The sequence below is a fragment of the Takifugu rubripes genome, chromosome 13, assembly GCF_901000725.2.
Source record: "Takifugu rubripes chromosome 13, fTakRub1.2, whole genome shotgun sequence".
NCBI lineage: Eukaryota > Metazoa > Chordata > Actinopteri > Tetraodontiformes > Tetraodontidae > Takifugu > Takifugu rubripes.
This window is the reverse complement of record NC_042297.1, coordinates 16,147,122-16,163,742: the sequence shown is the minus strand read 5'-3', so window position 1 is coordinate 16,163,742 and position 16,621 is coordinate 16,147,122. Positions and strand designations below refer to the sequence as shown.

At 43.4% G+C, this 16,621-nt stretch overlaps 1 long non-coding RNA gene across 2 annotated transcripts in view; it reads left to right on the top strand.

The window, feature by feature from the left end:
* Positions 1–3,222: 3,222 nt before the first annotated feature.
* LOC105417276 (uncharacterized) overlaps positions 3,223–16,621 on the top strand; it is a 31,056-nt gene continuing 17,657 nt past the window's right edge. For both annotated transcript variants that reach the window (XR_965027.2, XR_965026.2), the window contains exon 1: positions 3,223–3,651. This is a non-coding gene — a long non-coding RNA (uncharacterized lncRNA). The remainder of the gene's footprint in view (positions 3,652–16,621) is intronic.

Sequence of the window (16,621 nt, the reverse complement as noted above, 5' to 3'; positions counted from 1 at the left end):
TTCTCCTGCTTGTTGCTAAGGTTGCCGTGCCCTTTCCTCGGTGGCCACCGGACTGCAAACACCAACATAGCAAAGCCAAGTCGGCTACAACAGCAGCCGCCCATTAACAAACCCTAGCCTGATGTGTTTTCAAAGATTCTTTTAAACTTTATATTATATTGATATATCATAAAATACACAGTGTGTGAGTCTGCTGTTGCATCTGGGAGAATTAGCTTCGCCCGAGTTTTCGCCATTCATTTTCAAATCTACAGTTCTGGGTGTCTCGAAATAAGTCCGGAAACAGAAGTAACATTAATAATTAGAGACAACAGATTTCCATGTCTATGAGGAAATAGATGCCATCAATTCAGTCCACAACCCAACACAAAAGCAATTTCCCCACTTAGAGACTTTCCTTCTCTTTCCTCATTTTCTCAGGGCTGATTCTTAATAAATTACCACTTAATAAAACTAGCTGGTGGCTCACAGACCACTTTAGCACATAAGTGATTGGTCCATTTGTGCATTTCTTATATTCCCGTATTAATTTCTAAACGGTCCGAGCTTTCTTTAGTCCAAACGACTGTGGACCGTTTCCTTTCTGTTGTCTGTGAAACAACTCACCTTAAATTCCTCTGAATTCTCTTCCTCATTCAGCTTCCCTTTATTTGCATGATTAATTCAAATGCTATTTATTCGTGTATTTGTTTATTTTGCTGAATCTGTACCTGTCCCCAGTGGTTCGGTGGGCTTAAATAAAACATCTGTGCACACATGCCGGCATAAACGCAGCCCCTTGTGGTGCCTTTTATACAAACCCCTATACAAATGAGTTAAACACGAGGACGCAGGCGGTCTGTGCACATTAGAAGCCTCCCCTCTGTTCTCACATTCTGCCTGCTGCAGAGATTCCTCAGGGCGATGGGATGGAGGGGAGAATGATGCCCCACCGAGGGAAAAGTGTTCGACTCGGCTATACAGCGATGTTGTGTTATTGTTGTTGTTTTTTCTTTTGTGTAGCATGAGGCTACAGCCCTCCCAGACCTCTCTCCTCCGCCCTTCTGCCTCGTTACCAACAGACTCCTCTCTGAATCCTCTCTGCTGGGCTTTACCTCAGGCGACCCCGCGTAATTATTCCCCGATGCCACAAACTGGTGAGATGGGTGTCTGTTACACGCTGCACGCAGAGTAAAGAAAAACAACAACGATGGGGCCATTATTTGTCAATCAAACCCAAGGCCAAAAAACAAAACGCTGTCGGCCGCATCCCGAGTCCATCACTGTGGAAAATTGCAGGGCTGAAGAGCATTGTATTGATTCACTTTCTTGTTTATTTACTTGCTTTTAGCATGTTTCCTGATTTGTGATGAGCTCTGACACCCTGTCCCTCCCTGAGCAGGGTTCCGACACTGTTTCCAGTCAGCAGCATCAGTTTAGACAGGGAGAATTTATTTTTTTATCTTTTTATATTTGCTCCAACCAAGGAGGCTCATTAAATAATGATCTCTCCTCTCTCTGGAGCTATCTACAGGTATGGTCGACTGGATGGTTGGGCGCTGACCTCTGACCCCACTGACACTTCAGATTTGGAGCTACATCTTTAGGATAACAAACACTAACAGTCACGTGACCGATTCATTCGCCCCTGTGATGTATGTGTGGTTTTATCTTCTTTCACCTCACTTGTCCTCCTCCTCCACCCGGCCTGCCATCGGCTGGAGACCCCCCCTTCCCCCCCACCATGGGTGTGGACCCGCTAAAGGTTTGTTCCTGTTAAAACAGGGTCTGATCCCTGTTTTCTAAAGGGCCTGGAGACGATATTGATTATAACACAGGGTGCATGAATAAAGTTCAATTGAAAGCTGAATTTAATTAACAAGTTTTATCAGGCGGAGTTCGAGAACAACGCACAATGACAGTGCAGGCACCCCTTCCATGATCACGCGGCGCTAAGGGTTTCACCACTTACCATTATCACAATAGTTCTGTATTTTTGGAAGGGTGAGAACAAATCTGAAAGACGTTATTTCTGAGATGATGTACTTTCACAGCACGCGGCACCAAACGCGCCAAACAAGTGCAACAACCTCCTGTTTTACTCAGCAGCTCAGACACAATGTGCTTGTTTACAGTTGTGTTGGCTCACCAGCAGTCCACAACACACATTAGCACATCAGAGCAGTCGTTTGTGGGACAAGCTGCTAATTAGAGCAGCCCACAAACAATCTCATCCTAAACTTATAATCAGAACTGCACACTATTAATGAGCATGTGCGGCACCCAAGGAGGGCCTGGAAAACTCAAACTAATCAGACTTGATATTATTTTTATCACCAGTGTGCTTGTGAAGGAATTGAAAAGTTTCTATCTTTGCAAAGTTCATCTTTTGACATATTTGTGGTATTTAAACAATGGAGTGGTGTTTAATTTGTGCATTAAATTAAATTGTTTTGAGGAACTGCCATTTACTTAGAGCAAATAAAAAGATTTACTTGTTTTAAGTTATTAAATGATCCATATAAGCTGAATTCTTCATTTTTCGTTGCAAATTAAGTGACTCATTTAACTGATACAATAAACTGTAAACTTGGATTGTTAATACCTAAAAGTTATGTAACAGATGGATCTGAACGTTGAAATGAAGTGGGTGTATTTGCTTTTCCTTTTCATTGAAAACATGCTAAAATGGGCAAAGGCATTAATATGCAAATGTGTTGATGCATGTTGCTCTATTCAATTGCAGATAATAATGTTTTATGCATTTGTAGTTTTATGTGTTTGTGCCCGGGAGCCATATCTGACACTCATCTGTGGCGCTAGTTGAAAGCTGCTGGTGCAAAGGGGTGATTTCATATACAAGAACTGTACTGTTCTGGGTCTACCAGGGCCACCCCACCCCCACCTTCATTAATTTAAAGGTGTATTTGCAATAATAAATCAAAAACTCTCTCTTTTTTTAACCTTAAATATCAAGTGAGACATAAAATACTGAATGTGAAATAGTGACATTATGGAACGACGTTCTTAAATGCTACATGATATGTTATATGGATGTTTTGGGGTCTTTTGACACATGTTGGCCTGATTACTCTGGGTGGGTTGATAAAAGTTAGGTTTTAAAATTACGAATGTGTCCCTCCACTTATATTGTACAATTTGTAAAAAAAAAAAAAAAAGAAAAAAAAGAGAAAAGCGACTGAATTGAATATAATGCTATTGGTCAACGTCAGCTGCGCAACAAGTTCCACCAAGGTTGGCCTGAAGGGCTCCTCTCCTGCGTCGAGTTGGACCTCTTTGGCCACACATATCCTGAATGCATCTGAAGAAGGATCCGGAGATAAAAACGCGGCTCCTGCCTCCTGAGGACGACTGTTAAGCTCGGGACGATCACTAAATCTCGGAAATCCCAGCAAAATTGACCGGAATGGACGTGGCGCCAAATACGCAGGTCTCGGTGGGGGCCAGGTGCGTCAATGGACCAGGTGCTGCTTACTGCGCAATAAACAGCGACACCAGCGCCCCAAAATAAAGACTTTAACCAAAGACACTTGATGAACTGTTGCATATGCTCCAGGCGGAGGTCCGGCCTCGTGGATGTGCGACCTGGCCTGGTCACCGGTGGATCTCAGCCACTTCTGACTCGTCCTTGAATTAGAGGATCCACCACAGGTAGGACCATTTCTATTAGTGAAGCGCTGTGTGTGGCGGCTCATGCTAAAAACTCATCATGGCTGTGTGTTAAAGCGTGTTTAACACACTTTAGTGTTTGACAGATTAACGCTGCATGTGCATGTGTGCAAGGGAGGCTTTTTGGAAGGTAAACTGTTGGCTGTTTTGGCTGTTTGACTGCACTTCCGGTGGTTATTTATCTTATTGGTGTGCAACTGTGTATCTGCTACTTTGGAGTCAGACAGGGGAGCATTTTAGATCGTATTTAATTGAATTTTTATATGGGAATAATCAGTGAAAAGAATTGAAAATGTGTGAAACTGGCTGTGTGGTTGGTATTACAGTGGTGAACCATCTCATGGCTGCGACTGCCTGGTGTTTTTAAAGTGAGCTTGGCTGGTCTGCAGCAGCTCCTGTGCACCATTCAATGATGTAAAGCGTTATTATGATCTGTGGAACAAATACGAATATACGCATTTTCTTTCTTTCGTTTTCTTTGACTTTAAGCTGTCGGGTCACGTTTTAGGAATTGTCTTGGTCATGTGATCACGGACACGCTGATGATGGGGACATTAATTGGGTTAATGTCGTGAATTTGGCTGCTGCTGATGAAGTGATGCTGGCTCTGTTTAAAGCTTGTAAATGGTCAAATGACCATACAGGAAGCCTTCAGCAGCTGCAAGTGGCATAAAATGACGCTGAGAATCGTGTTAAAAAGGCCCAGATGGAGCAGCGCCACTAAAATGTTCCTGACGGCTCGAGAACGCTCTCCAAACTGTTTTAAGAATTGGGTCATTTTAAGTCCATCTTGCATCTGAAGAACTCAGGAAAGTGCTACATGCTGCACGTCACAGCTCTGGAACGACTGGCACCTTTCAAAGGGGGGGGTCACCAGATGACCTTAATGAAGTGTATCTATCTATACATTTAGTACATACATGTTGTGGTTTGAGCTGGAGACTCAGAGATGTGGGAGCCCTGGTGTCGGCACGGTGAGATGGACTCTCATGTTTGTTCTTGTTTCCTGCAAGTGAACATCAAGAAATGTTTAGAATCACACATTCTTGCTTCAAAGAGGGAAACAGTCTGGTGGAAGATGGCATCTTAACTATCCTCGCCCTTAAAAACACGACACCTGCATCGGTCAACTGCTAGAATCAAGTTTATTCTGTTAGACACTCGTCAGTAATAAAAATTAGAAATAACTGTAATGAAATGATGCCTTTCCTTGAATGTGCTGTTCAAGTGTCTTGCACTTAAAGTGCAGTGATTTATTATGAAAAATAATTAAATTTGACAACTCTGATCACAATCTGAGTAATACAATGAGCAGTTCTGGCCATCAATAAAACCTGCGCTTCTTTATCGCTGCAGATTTCCTTTTATACATTTTTTCACATTATAGCCCTCTAAATACCTTACAAATCAAGAAATGCCTTGGAAAGTGATTTGTGTGGCATTATTTCAGGAGAAAATAACACAGACACAGTTAAGTTAAATTTAGAAAGAGCATATTAACGCAGCTACAAAGACGGGATATCCCCAGACCCCCAAACCTCCCTTTTGAATGTCTGCAATTCAATCTGATATCGAACAAAATGCCAGTAGAGCAGAAATGTCAGGATTTCCACATGAATCGGATTCTAGTTGGAGGGTATTAATGGATTCAGCAAAGGACTAATAAATTACATTCAGAAAGTATATGAAACGTACATATAAAGGGGGGGGGGCATTTAAAGTGATGTAAAGCATATGCTGATGGGAGATCCACGTCCACAGCAGAGGAGGTCTCTGTTCTACTTGAAGGAAATGTTAGGAAGAGGAACAGAGACCACAGGCCAGCAACAACCCCCCCCCCCAAACTTTCATCCCTCAGACTAAAGTCGCTAACAGATGTTTAATAGAGAACACGTAGCGCGTTTAACACAATCAAAGGGGGTCCTGAGACACTACTGCTTTTACAACAGGAGCATCAAAGCTCCTCTCGACGGCTGATGTGGCACAAAGCTGAAAGAGCGGCGGCATACATGCATCAGTATGCAGAGACGCTGCACATGGAGTCAGCGCTCTGGTAACAAGCTTCTCTGGACACTTTCCACTGTGAAATCAACTCCCAGCCTGTGTGAAACTCCTGATTAGGACTTAATCTGTTATTGTTATTGCATGCAACTGTTGTACTTTGGCAATTGGCAACACAAATATGCCCGCTCAGAGCATCGGAAGAGTAGCGTCAGCAGCCTCACCCGCTGTGATGCTACCGGATTGAGTGGTGTTTTCGATGGCCGCTAACATGCTACTGAGTTAGCTGTAATCCGGCTTATGATTGTCGGCGTCTCCAGAGTCCTGTATGTGCCAAAAAATAGCAGTTGACATCCAGCTATTATTATTTATTTATTCAAACCATCAAGCAGATGTGCAGTCCAAATATCAGCATAAAACTAAGAAGTTCTCAAGATGCAGTCACAACAATATTCATCAGTCTGCAGTTTTTTTGCGAGCCAGTCCGTCAAATTTAGATTTAATGATGGCTGAGTATCGCAGATGTCCTAGTAGAGCAATCCACATGTCAAAGTGTGTACATAACTTTATGTAGGTCTTTTATTCCAACTTGGGGCTTTGGAGCTTAAACTTCCCATTAAGGCAGCTAATATGTTAGCTAGCGTGCCCCATCTTCTGCTCCCAAAATAACTTGCAGTACTGCTCCTCACCAGAGAGTGGAATTGTGGCATCTTGAGTCAATTAGTGTTTTACTCAAATCAGAAGAAGAATATCAAATAAACATATGCTGTACATGATACTAATGAGCCATGTAGCATCTTGTGCTGATGTACTGTACTGTTTGACCAACCCAACATGCATGTAGATACATGAAATTACCGGCCGCCAACGTGCCATTGCAGGATGCTGACACGACGTGTTTGTGTGTGAAACCAAAACATTCCCTCTTTCTGATGTTGTTGAAATGCCTTTTTTCCCTCAGATAATAATGCATTACGGCTGCGTCGTTGGCACGCATGAAGACCCCTGTCTTGTTTTTGCCACGCTCTAATGAATCTTGGAAAATAAGGTCAAACAACCATAAAAAATGACACCCAGATCCCCCGGAAACTTTCCGATCCAGCAATTATTCTAATGGAAAATGGAAACCGAAACAGCCACTAATCAGTCTGGTGCATATTTAAATTAAAATATACAGTAATTATTTATGGGAAGCAAAATTAATGACATCGGCTTTTTGAAAATTCCTTATCGATATGATGCCATCGCAGTGCTGTTGCAAACCAGTTAAACAACATTTAAAGTTCAACAGCTGAAGGTTAAATAAACAATAAATTAAAAGTGAAATGACTTTTAATAAAATAATTCAATAAATTAGCTGAGAATGAAGGAACATGAACAAGAAACCATAAACCTTAATCTCCTCCTTCTACTTTCTGATTTTTGTGCTTTCAAATTAAAATTCCATCCTTTAAACAGCCTTAGCGTGGGGGAATTGAACTTTCCCGGATATTAAATTTGTTAATGGCAAATATTGTGGGCTTTGTTAGTGACTACCAATCACCGCAGGGGAGGAAACATCAGGCAGCAGCATGAATATTTGTCTGCAGCATCTGAACTGCTGAAGGCAAAGCTGGACGCGTTTGATCCGCCCCGTGTGGATGTGCAGCGGTCCTGCCGGGTCAAAGCGGGTCAAGGCGGGCGGATGCAGAGCCCACAGCACACTCCAGCACGTGCAGAACGAGCCACCCACCAACAGCAGGGACAGCTTGTTAAAGGTTGTTAGTTGGATTCCATCAGGAAAGGAGTGACGGTGGCCTTCAGCCAGATGGAGACGCTTCAAAGCGGTCCCCACAACACAGGCGCAACAGGAAAAAAGAAAAGTTTAATCACGCTTTATACATTCTTTCAGAAACTGTTTTTGTAAAAAAAAAAAAAAAAAAGGAGGAATTTTTTTTGTCCTCTGTTTTGTGATTCCAATTTGGAGAAGCGTGAGCGCAGGTCAGTGCTGAACACGGCTACATCACGGACGCTGCACAGAATATAGCGGGAAGTGTCGTCGATATTCTGCCAATCTTGTGCCAATAATCCTGTCAGTGAGGCCGACATGATTATTGGCACAACACTGTCAGGACTTTGGCACGTTACTGCCGGGACCTTGCTGCACAGATGGATCACTGGGCTCAACTAGGAAAAAATAAAAATAATGAAAACCAACAGTAGCAGACTTCCAATTTGCTTCTTTTATTTCAATTTTGGAAACCTACTGTTTGTTTTTTTTCCTCGGGCGATTAATTGCATTGCAGCTGTTGCGATGCTAATAGGTCCTGGTTGTTAAGAAAGGGATCATGTGGTACAGTTAGAAAAAGGATGGAAACACACAAGTTAATGCATGTGTTGGTTGAAAGACCCGGATTTAAGATGGGACAAATGGGCATTCTTTAATTAAAAATGTCCAATAAGACTTAAGTTCATGCAGGTGAATACATGTGCTTTTTGCAGCGAGGTGCGTGTGGAGCACACATATGGCCTCTTTAGTCTGGAACAGATGGAAGAAGGCGGCGTGGCTGTTACTGTGGTGCATTCATGGTAAATGGGGGATAAACGCGGCACAGTTTGGGATTTGATTGCTCGGAAACCACAGTAAAACTCCAGTTAATGTCAAACCTCCCAGGGCAGCCCGGCTTTTCTGATTATCCCTGGAAATGCAGGATTCTAAGTGAGTAGAAAAGCACGTTGTCCAGGGAGAGAACACGAGCCAAACCCCTCAACCACTCATCCATCTGAGGAGGAGTTGCTGTTCAGGGTTAGAGTGGCAAGATCCATTAATTAATCATTGAATATCCCTGGAATGTTGGGCACAAAACAAAGCAGGGATCACAGCGACTGCAGGAATATGTGGAATCTGGTGTCAAGTGAGAGCTTCCTCATTCCCAGGGTCCCAGGTCCATTTGCGTTTGTGCTCTGTCCTTTCTTGTTTTTAATAGTTTCACTGCTTTGCTATTTGAATAGAAGATGTGAGAATTTCAAGCCTGAACTTTCAGCCGTTTAGCTTTTTGCTCATCATTTGGAGAGCAAACCGTGGACTTCCTGATCAAACCCAACGATAAGTTCCTCCAGTTTACCCGTAGAACCTGAAGAATTTGACTTTTTACTGACGTGTGCTTAAAGTAAAGGTGAAACAACAACGTGGTTTATTTTAAGCTGTTTCTTAAAGCCGAAAATCTACTGCATCTACTTCATCAAATGAGTCGGACAGAAGAACCAAATGAGTTAATCTGTGGCGAATTGGTCATGTTTGGAGTCCCGTGAGCGGACAAGCTAATGAATCGAAAGGTCTTATAATGTTCTGTGTTGATAAGGTGTCTGGAAAAATTGCAAGCTTTAAAGGTTAAATTACCCATGATGCACACCTTCTTTTATAGTAAGTTCTCTAGATTAGTTTGTTTGTTATGAAACGAAATCAACGGAGAATGCGCCGTCTTGCACACCACCGCCATTCGTTCAGCTGTAATACTCGTGCACCCAATTTACTCGTGCACCCAATTTACTCGTGCACCCAATTTCACTCATCAAATAACGGCGCCTCATCGATGCACCTGTAGCGTCGCCATTCGGCATGAAAGAAGATCGTTTGTGGTTGTGTGTCTTAGTCTTAGCGTTGGCTAGATTTCCCAATAACATGTTCCGGCGCTCCCATGACACGTTTGTTCCCGAGGGATTACCCTTAGTGCTGTTTTCACAGCTCGAACCTCCCGTTCCCAATGTGGAGCACACGCCAGGGTTGAAACGGAAGATGTTCCTCCTCGCCAGCTGGCCCTCAAGGGCTTCCTAATGCCCTTAACACGTCGGCTACATCTAAATACCCACACTCTGCTCCTGTGCAACTCCGCAGAGGTTGTGTAACCCTGAAAAAGTTAGATTTGTTTTACATCAATCAAATAGTTGAACATTTTATCACTGAAACAATGAAAACTCTTATCAATAAGTTAAGCTCAGAGTTTATCTTTGATCCATTCTAATGATTCTTGTGTGAAGGTTACTTTATGAACAACCTCAAACGTTGACGTGTTGGCTTGATTCTAAAGGCGTCCCCTAATCCCAGCATAGATACAGTCCATGAAAGGCCTCATCACTAGTTTAGTTTTCACTGCGGAGGCTTTATTACGCCGCTGTGTCACATTTTTTATAATTTATGGCTGGTCGGCCACACTCTTGGAAAGAGCTAAAAACTAGCACAGCCAACGGGGGAGGCTTCTGGTAGCCGTTTGGTAGCACCCTTACGTACTTCTGAGGCCATTGTTTGTTGTACGTACCACTGTTTTATATCTGCTCCGAGGCCTGCAATCCAGAGAGAATCGACTGATTAATCTAGCTCAATTCAGAGGAACCGCGACGACGAGCAGTTTTCCAACCAATCAGTCGAGCATTGTTCCGGGGAAAAATGTGGAAAAACAGCTCCTCGAGTCTTCCACCTGTGCCGCTGAGCGTATTTTATGGGAATGCTATGTCAGCTTATTAACACTGGTTGAGCTTTCACTATAAATCGGAGCAGATTGCTAATCAAAGCACACTGGAAATGAAGGAAGTTAATTGGTTTCTTGGAAATAAAGCCTGCTGATGGAACCTGGCTTAAAAAAAAAAATCACTTCAAATAATTTGATAGCTGGGTTGCTGTTTCAATGGTTCTGACTGAATGAAATTTCATAATTAGAATTTCACATTTGAGACACAATAAAGCAAATTGAATTACACTTTTAAAAAGGTTGTTCGCTGGGAAACCCCCCACTGACTCATTGATTGTGAATCTTTTATAGGATGTGTGTCTAAAATGTCTGCTGAAATCTTCTGTGGATTGTTTTGGTTTGCTTGATTTAGGATTTTGAAAAAAGTCATGATTATGAATCTTTCATTTGATATTCAAATGTCAGATAATTCCTTTGAGCTAACATGAAACAGGAATCTTCTTGCTCCCTCTCTGTTTCCTGTTTCCTGTTTCCTGTCTCCTGTTCTCAGGTTTTCTTTCTCCTTCATTTCTGATTTCCATTTTTTTCCCTCCGTCTTCTCATCTTTTTGAATCCTCATCACTTCCTGTTTTCTCAAGCTCTTTTCATGTTTCCTTACAGCATTTTTAAACCAATTCCTACTTTCATTTTCAGTTCCAGCTCCTCTTGTTTTCTCCTCAGCAGTTCACTCTTCTCCATTAGCTCCTCCCCCTTCTTTATTTAGCCCATCCTCTTTTCTGACAATCAACAAAGTCAAAAACACAGCAACAACATACACGTTATTAATGACCTACTAAATGTTATGTCAAAATATTGGAAGCAGTTTTGATTCCAAAGTTTTTTACTATTTGATGACATAAGGCAATCGTTGTATAGTCCAAATGAGGAAAGTCTTACATTTAGTGGGGTTAGCTTTGAATGGACAGGTTTGTGCGGGGGGAAACATTTTCAAGGTGCTTTAAAGTCAGACCAACTCGTGTCGACGCCTCAGATTAGTGAAGGTTAGTTTGTACCTTTTGGAGGGGAAAAAAAAAACCTTGGGGTGCACGTGGCAAAGACTTCAACCTCTGTTGGCAGCCCGATAGCCTCTTTCCTTTGAAGTCCAGCCAGTCCTCCAGGACCGAGCGGAGCCGCGGGTTCATCGTTTCATTCTGCTGCGAGTGGAGAGGAACCTACTTTTGGTCGCGCCGCCCGAAACGCGTGTGATAAAATTTGGACATGTTTGTCCGTCAGACGAATGGATCGCAGAGATATATCAGGATCACTAGCTAAACATATTATCCTGACTTGTGTTTACATTTAGTGGCTATCGTCAAAGAGTGTGCCGCGCAGCAGTCATGCAGGAGAACGCTGCTACTCGGTGACGTTGGGACAAATGTCAGTGCTCTTTCAAAGTGTTATTTTTGTGCCATTGCAATATCATGAATTATTGATCCTGAGCTGTGGCCCTTTTAGTCCACGTCTACACTTCCTGGAGAAGACTTCCATCAGCACTCGTGCCTAAAAGAGATCCCTGTTTGTTCCTTCCTCTATTTCCCACTTGTCGTGTGTTTACAACCTTTGCAACATCATCATGCTATCTGATATTTTCTCTCAACTTCCCCAGTCACACACACACACACACACCCCGTCTTCAGAGTTGTCTATCTCTAATAGGTTGACAGGTTTGTGGCAGGAGATGCTGCTTGATTTATTGGCTGCTCCCAGATCCAGTCGAGCATGTCCGACTCGCATCTTCCTAAAGGCTATTAGTGCCTTCTCATCTCGCTTCTCCTCTGACGAGTCCTGTATGTTTCACACATCACCTGTTAACCAAGTAATGAACAGCACGATTTTATTCTAAATGTGATGGATTTATGCAATTCCGGCACTGAACTCGGGACTGCCGGAACACCGTGAAAGTGTGGAAGAGGACTGAAGTCACATGTTAGGCTTCGGTCTTAAAAATGTTCACCCACGTTTTCACATGGGTGGATATTTCAGGGGCGTGTGTGTTTTCAACATAAATAAAGCCCCTTGTCATACAAATGGAGAGATAACAAGCAGCTTGAACCGGAGTGTTCGGGATGTCTGCTCTCATTCCAAAACTCAGTGCTTCAAACCGGCATTCTGGGCCAGCTCCATCTTTTTTTTCCGACAGAAACCTGACATTGCGGTACGCTTAAGTGCTGCTCGGCGTTTTCTGGTTTTCATGCACAATGACTCCTTGGGGCCCTAGCACTAAAAGCCATTAGCGCTCCCAGTGGTGTAAAACTTGCATGAATCTATAAATCTTTCAAGGCAGAGGATTGAATTCATTCCCTTAATAAAGGATATGTTTTGGACGAAACCCCGCTTCGGCCCAGCCGGGCTGCCGACGGTGCAGGCTGATGTTTATCAAAGCGGCGAGGAACATGAAAACTTCATTCTCCGAGGATCTGTTATTCAAACTCAGCAGAGAATTCTCCGATAGATGGATCTTTGTTAAAAAATGAATCTATTGTATCTTCTGAAACATTTAGACATTACATAAGTCAGTTTTTCATCCCTTTCATGCTTCTATCAGACCGGCGAGTTTTCAAGACTCGTAAAATGTGGAAAACAAGTGCTGATACTCATATCTCTTTCATATTACAAGAGCGTTCTACATGCTGAGCTAAGTACAATATCAACTCTTGGCTTTTCATAAAACCGCCCTTTTAAACATGCATCTTCTCTCAGATGGAGGTTGCAGAAAGACAGCCCAGTGATGCTGAGCCAGACTGTGAAGGACGGTGCAGGGGAGACAAATAGGGAGGTGGGAATCCAATAGCCCGGCACAAGGGCAAATTATCTGACCAAGGTGCTCGGAGTGGGGTGTCTTCAGCCACTAATTGATAAGAGCCTTCTATCTTTAGTAAGCAGGGGTGTTTGGCTCAGGACATCAAAACCTTGGCTGTGACTGAAAGACTTGTTTTGCCCCCCCCCCCCCCCCCCCCCCCCCCCCCCAATCCGCAGCTATCAAGGGAGGTGACAAGTCATGGTGTCACCTTGCCCGGGGAGGGGTCATTTTTCTGCCTTCTGCCATGAAATATCGGGGACGATTTTGAATGTGAGCCGTCGGTTCCTTTTTAGCAACGGTAAAGGCAAAGATGTCGACTCGTCACTAACATCTCCAGTAATGTTCTGACAATACTCAAGAGACAGACTGGCCGGCGAAGAGATAGAAATGTATCAAACTATCACAAACACTCAAAGATCTGTAATTCTAGTGTTGAAATCCATCTAAAGTCAAACTTCCAGCATCCTTCACATTCCTTCAGACTACATAAACTGGGGAAAACCAACTGCTGTGAGGACGGCCTCATTTCTCCGAGGTCGGGGCATCGATTAACCGCGGATGCCCTGGAGCCCAGAGAGGAGGCGGGGTGCAATCTGACCCGAATTACATTGTAAAGACGACATGCGAGCCAGTTCAATTAGCAAATTCTAATCCTGGCCGATTACTCCAAAGCCACATCCCCACTGATGGCTAACTCCCGCCTGAATGACAGACACCCACGGTGCCCTTTGAAATGCTGCTTTTCATGGGTTCAACTGCTGGAAACTTGATCTACATTTATTACAGTGCAGACATCACAGGGAGTGTCAAGCTTTGGTGCAATCCAAATAAAAGCTTGTGAATTAGCACATAACACAACTAATAATGTTGCATTGTGTGTGTGTGTGTGTGTGTGTGTGTGTGTGTGTGTGTGTGGGGGGGGGGGGGTGAAAGTAACTGATGATTATTTTTCCTTAAAGCAGTTAAACTTTGCACAAATAATGACTAATCAGGGGTTTAAAATGTGCAAAATACTAACAATTTTTTTTCTAAAATAAAGCATCTTTTCTTCCCCATTCTTTGTTAAATATTGTTTAAATTGTAACCTTATAACATTTATTAAAGGTTATAAATAATAAAACAATAAAATGTTATTGCCCAGTTTAATGCGGTCGCAATTGGCAACTGCACAAAGGAAGAAGAAAGCAAGCGGTCCGTGCACATTCCCGTCAGCGAGCACAGCCGTCTTATTATGTAAGTTTTTAAAACCTGAGGGTGATTTTGGTTTATTATTATTATTATGACCTCCACGTGAGACGAGAGATGGTTAATTTATTCAAAGGAATTGTTGAAACCGACCCGCACCTTTTATGGTCTTTGCCTCCGACAACCTCAGAAGCGGTCGGCCGAGCTCTTCCGTGGTTATTCCAGCTTTCATTCTCAGAACGCCACGGAAGGAGAGGAGAAAAATAAAAAGCTCTTCCGTGGTTATTCCAGCTTTCATTCTCAGAACGCCACGGAAGGAGAGGAGAAAAATAAAAAGCTCTCTGCAGTCTGAAGCCAAGTGGCACCGTGATATTTTAACAAAGAACCATGGAAAAATGGTCGACCACTCAAAAGCTGACTTTTGTAATGTCAGTAATAAACACGCTCATCAGTGTGTGTCCTTTATTGTGTACTATAGTTTTCTATTTGTGTATTTTGGACTCTACTCTTGGGTTGGACGCCTGTTATGTGGGCTGAAATCATTGGACTCTTGTCAGACCAAGTCCTATAGAAGGAAACGGATCTAGAGCAGAGATGATGTCATGGACTGTGAGACGGGAGCCGGGAGCTCCATTTGCCACAGGCTGAGCCATCGTGCTTAGAGTATAACATTTGATTTTCTCCGTACTCTGCCAATGATTCATCACCGCCGACACTAATCATTACCGTGCGAATGGGCCGCGCGAGTCTTGTAATGCCCACCCAGCTGATGGCGGCAGCCGGGCTCACGGCGCCCATAAATCCCCCCTGCTTCTGACATCAGCTCGCAGGCAGCTCTCAGTCCTCCCTCATCCTTGACTGCACTCCTCCCGTTTATCGCTCCGCCACGATTAATGCCCCCAGCGCCATTAAAAACAGGCGCCACCACAAGTTGCACGATCCAACGTGAACTCACTCTATGAGCCTTCTCAGGTGGGTTTAAGGGTCAGAGGGAGTTTAAGACCTCCTATCAACACAAATCCTCTCCTTGTCCTTCTGAGGCTGCTCACAGCACTGGCGGAATAAATTACAGGCTCAATAGAACCGTGGGCTCTCTTTTAAATATATGCTCGCCTTTGTATCACTATTATTTTGTTGCTTCGCCTCCGTAAAAGCCCCAGCTTGACTCTTGCAAACCACAGCACTCACTCCCAAAGCAAGGTGAAATGAATGTGACCGACCGAACTTCCCCGCATAAAACCTTCGTCACTCAAGGCGAATGTATGTTAGGTTGTGTAAACATCAGGCTGCTGCCGCAATTTTCACAGATGCTTGCATTAGAATTCCACAGGGATGAATTCAAGTGACATGCAATACATCATATTCACCATGAGGCACTTCCAACACGGGGCTGATGTGCCAATACGGCAGGGGTGTCTTTCCGTGTTTTGTGTCACGCTATTTATCCCAAAGATGTCCTTTCAAGTGTCAGGATACACCCAAGTGGACGTGCACCCCAGCAAATCCATTTTTCTTTTTCATACACCAGCAGATTGAGGGTCACCGATTCTTTGCATCATGGGATATTTGCAAATGCGACATGGGGGGGGGAGGGTCGTGAATGTGTATTTTGGGGCCGTGAGTGCTCCCGCCCTGGACTGCAGGACGGCTCGGATGTCCTTGAACCTTCTAGGTTTTACTGTGCTTTTATGAGGGCACGTAAATCATTCATTTCTTTTCTTTTAATCCCACCATTTTACAGTGCACCACAGAATTGATGCCGCAAATGTGCAAGCCTGTAACTAAGCCAATTACAAACAGGCTGAAATTGGATATGGCTCTGAGTTGTAAGGGGCTGTCTCTGTTGTTCTACGTCACTCAGCAGAACGGGAACAATGGGAAATGATTCCAGTCGGCGCATTAAAATGAATTACTCTTGTGGGTGCCATAAAGCATACTGCTTGCAGGTGAATGTAAAATACATTATCATATTGATTGGTTTGTTGCACAAATGAGGAATTTACGTCCTTATTTCGTAGGGGAAAATGCACATTCATAGAGAGGTTGGGAAGAGGAAGAGCGTAATAGCATCCGTTGAGCCAGCAACTCTCATCGAGACACGATTTTCAACAGAATGTATAAATGAGCAGCCCTTCACAGTCGAGCTCTACACTGTAAACAGCTCGGGCTCCACTCAACATCACATTTGCTCGCTGTGGCTCCCGCTCACATATTCATAAATTCATGTGTTTATCAGAACGTGCTGGCTTACGTTGCCATTTTCTCCTCATAACGGTGAGAAAATGCTCCTGTGTAGCGGGATGCAAATATGTCATGTCAAGGATCTCATGAAAACCCAGAAGGTCCTTATTTTTCTCAGAGGAAATTAGAAAAGTGCCAATTTTTCCCCCTCTTTCTTTACACCTGCTGTTGAAAATCTTGCAAGCGATTGTGGGTTTCATTAAACCCCCTTAGTGCTGTGCATGGATAGTCTCTGCTCTGA